The following is a 4539-nucleotide window of genomic DNA, read 5'->3' on the forward strand; positions in this document are numbered from 1 at the left end:
AAAAAAAAAAAAAAAAAAAAAAAAAAAAAGTGAAAGATAAGACTATACTAGGATATCATTTTATGCAAACTTAATTGGCAAAAAAAATGTAGAAGTATGAGAACCTTAAATGTTGGAAAGGATATGGCTCAGTGGGAACTCATATGTCACTGGTGGAGTATAAATCAATTCACTACTTTGGTAAACAATGTGACATTCTCTTATAGGGCTCATCATTTGCATATCCTATTACCCAGCAATTCCATTGCTGGAGAAACCTCTTCATATGTATGCACCAAGAGACACACGTTATAATGTTCACCGCAACACTGTAAAGGCAAAACAACTGGACTCCTAAACAGCCATCAAAATAAAATGAATAAATTCTGGTACATCAGACAAAACTGGAAATGAATGTACTGCAGCTACCCAAAACAACATGGATGAATCTTAATATGATTTAGCATAATCCCCATGATTCCAATTTTATAAAGGTTAGAAACAGAATTAAATACATTTTTATATATAAGTAGATGTACAAATTAAAACAAAAGCAAAAACATGATAAACATGTTCCATATATCCTTTTGTGTCAGCTACTTAAAAAAAGTTAAATACGGAGACTTCCCTGGTGGCGCAGTGGTTAAGAAATCTACTGGCCAATGCAGGGGACACGGGTTCAATCCCTGGTCCAGAAAGATTCCACATGCCAGGGAGCAACTAAGCCCGTATGCCATAACTACTGAGCCTGCACTCTAGAGCCTGCGAGCCACAACTACTGAACCTGCACACCTAGAGCCCACAGTCCGCAGCAAAAGAAGCCACCGCCAGGAGAAGCCCACGCACCGCAACAAAGAGTAGGCCACGCTCGCCACAACTAGAGAAACCCCGCGTGCAGCAACAAAGACCCAACGCAGCCAAAAAATTAATTTAAAAAATTAAAAGTTAAATAAGAAAAAATTGGACCTCACTTTGGAGTTGACCATATCTATCATTCAAATATGAATACTACACTTTTAGGAATTTTGGTTACAAACAACGAATTTTTAAAAAAATATATTAGTTCTAAAAAGAAAAACTTTAAAAAATTACAGGAGGCCTCTGACTTAAAGCTAACCATATTTTACAACTGTACTTCCTATATATAGCAGAGTAGGTCTTCAATAAATATATATTTGCTCAATGAATGATAGGTGATACATAATTGAAGGACTATTAATAAAAACAGCTAACTTTTATCGAGCTAGGAACAGTTTTAAACACTTCACATAAAGTGTTCCATTTAATTTTCATAATAATCTTATGAGGCAAGTCATGTATATTATCCCCACTCATGGAAGTACTAGAAAGTTCTATGAGAATATAGAGAAGAGAGTACTTGTCTCAGCCCCAGAGGGTCGAAGATTATTAAAATGTCCTAGTTAGGAGCAAACTAGAGCAATTAAACTTATTTCAATACAATTTGAGTTTCTGAAGTTACATGCTTCACTTTCTTTTCTTTCACATTTTGATGTAGTCTGTCAGCAATAAAATTAAGGCAAATGTATTGTTAGGCTCATGTAAATTTTAAAAATTGTAACTGGTACCCTTTACAAATCCTGAATTCAAAAGTACAGCACTGGGCTTCTCTGGTGGCGCAGTGGTTTAGAGTCCGCCTGCCGATGCGGGGGACACGGGTTCGTGCCCCGGTCCGGGAGGATCCCACATGCCGCGGAGCGGCTGGACCCGTGGGCCATGGCCGCTGGGTCCGCGCGTCCGGAGCCTGTGCTCCGCAACGGGAGGGGCCACAGCGGTGAGAGGTCCGCGTACCACAAAAAAAAAAAAAAAAGTACAGCACTATTTACGTTGGAGAGAAGAAAGGAAATTACTAGATATCATTTGGTTGTATATAGTTTAGTGAAAGAATTGAAGGCGTGTGAGGTATAATAAACTGGTTCATTTTCAGGAACTTAGGAAATTCTTGATAAAATGTGAATGCACAAAATTTTAAGGAAAACTTCTAGAATGAAATGGGGCTTTGTGATGACTAAATATTTTAGAAATGTGCATTACAAATTTCCAGTTTAAAGATGAAAAATGTCATATCACCATGGGAACCCTCTCTCCTTCACTTCTAAAAAGAATTTCAAGTAAACAAGACCAAAAAGTGAGAAACATATATGTTTAAAAGTCCACAATAGGGCTTCCCTGGTGGCGCAGTGGTTGAGAGTCTGCCTGCCGATGCAGGGGACACGGGTTCGTGCCCTGGTCCAGGAAGATCCCACATGCTGCGGAGCGGCTGGGCCCGTGAGCCATGGCCGCTGAGCCTGCGCGTCCAGAGCCTGTGCTCCGCAACGGGAGAGGCCACAACAGTGAGAGGCCTGTGTAGCGCCAAAAAAAAAAAAAAAAAAAAAGTCCGCAATAAAAGACATGCTAGCCTAAAGTATCACATTTAAAAAAATAAGCACTTGCTACTAATTTGGGTGGGTTACAGGTTCTAATTTGCCCCATCCTACATCTGCTTCAAACAGCTGCTTCAAGCAGTTCATCTCTGCATCTCTATAAAATGAGGTTAGACTAGATCTTTAAGGTGCCTTCTAATTCTAACATCCTGTGGTTCTATAAAGACAGTACTTTTAAGCAGGATAATTTAAAAAATTCCAATCTTCAAACCAGATACAGTAGTTCTGATCCCAAATGTAAAACTTTTAACTGCCAGGCTTAAATTAAAATACAAGCTAAATGTGTCTCCCTTTCCTGGTGGGAAGCTGAGAAAAACCAACTCAGGTGTCTTGGGTTTCCCAGGACTAGGGTTTTCCCACCACTAGAGTATTTCTTAAGAGAGAAAATACCAAGGTTGTGTCAGAGAAGCAATCGAAAGAGGTCATATGAAGAGGGCCAGGGAGAACAAGAAAAGAATAGAGGCAATATGGATAAATATCCAAGTAAACTCCCTAACGAAGACTTCATTTTGTAGATATCAGATCTCCTAATATTTGTATCCCTTTTACCTACTTCCTACCCACTTTCTCTAAGTTTTTTTAGGTGAAAACAAAACACCTCAAATTTAGTTTTTAACTATGCAAAGGGGCTCATAAATATTTTTGAATGAAAATCGGAATTCTGTCTCTATCCCTGGAGATCTTAAAAATCTTTTTTCCAGTAATACAAGAGGCCCTAAGGTACTTGGTCAAGAATACATTGGTCTAGAACTTGTACTAATTTTTATCTAAAAGCATAATTACTTTGATGAAATTTATATAAGATGATACACATGGGACTTCCCTGGTGGCGCAGTGGTTAAGAATCCACCTGCCAATGCAGGGGACACGGGTTCGAGCACTGCTCCGGGAAGATCCCACATGCCGCGGAGCAACTAAGCCCGTGTGCCACAATTACTGAGCCTGTGCTCTAGAGCCCGCAAGCCACAACTACCAAGCTCACGTGCCACAACTACTGAAGCCCGCGCGCCTAGAGCCCGTGCTCTGCAACAAGAGAAGCCACTGCAATGAGAAGCCTGCGCACCGCAACGAAGAGTAGCCCCGGCTCGCCACAACTACAGAATGCCTGCGCACAGCAACAAACACCCACACAGTCAAAAATAAATAAGTAAATAAATTTATTTTTAAAAATATATATGATACAGTATCTATTACAAGGGAAGTATCTTTCTATATCACCAACTTGATGAGGCATATTCCACTACGAAAGTCCTACATACACATTTCATTTTCAAATTGTGAAGTGCTTCTGGTAATAAGTATGTACATTGAAAATAAAATGCTAAATTTGAAAAAAATTTTAAGTATCAGAGAGCAAAGCTTCACTACTTGCATAATAAGGTAATAAATTATCGTTTATTACATAATTTTTTTTCAGCCACTGAGTAGTAAGCCCAGAGTAAGACTATCTCATATTTCACAAGAAAGACTTTCCAGGGACTTCCCTGGTGGTCAATGCAGGGAACACGGGTTTGAGTCCTGGTCCGGGAAGATCCCACATGCCACAGAGCAACTAAGCCCGTGTGCCACAACTACTGAGCCTGCACTCTAGAACCCACGTGCCACAACTACTGAAGTCCACGCGCCTACAGCCCATGCTCCACAGCAAAAGAAGCCGCTGCAATAAGAAGCCTGCGTATGGCAACAAAGAGTAGCCCCCACTCGCCACAACTAGAGAAAGCCGGTGTGCAGCAACAAAGACCCCAAGCAGCCAAAAATTTAAAAATGAATAAGGACTTTCCAAAGAGAAAAAATAGAAGGAAAAAAAACATTAAAAAAAGAATACTTTCCAGCAAAAACTCAGTCAAGTTTTTAATGATTATAAAGAAACCCAGAAGATATAAGATTAAGAAGACAAGTACCAATACTCTTTATCCATTCACTAACTACCAAAATGAAATCCTCAAGGAAGCACTTGAGTACTGAAATACACCCGAGAACACCCAGTTATTGGTGTTTTTGGCACCTTATACTTTAAAAAATTGAGGATGCCCAGATGAGGTCAAGAAGAAAGTATTTGTAATTTACTTTAAAATACTTCAGTATTTGCAATGTGGCAAAATGTATTATTTAGGTTAAG

The sequence above is a fragment of the Aethalodelphis obliquidens genome, unplaced genomic scaffold (genome assembly GCF_003676395.1).
Source record: "Aethalodelphis obliquidens isolate GAN/ISIS:26980383/991018 unplaced genomic scaffold, ASM367639v1 scaffold38, whole genome shotgun sequence".
Taxonomy (NCBI): domain Eukaryota; kingdom Metazoa; phylum Chordata; class Mammalia; order Artiodactyla; family Delphinidae; genus Aethalodelphis; species Aethalodelphis obliquidens.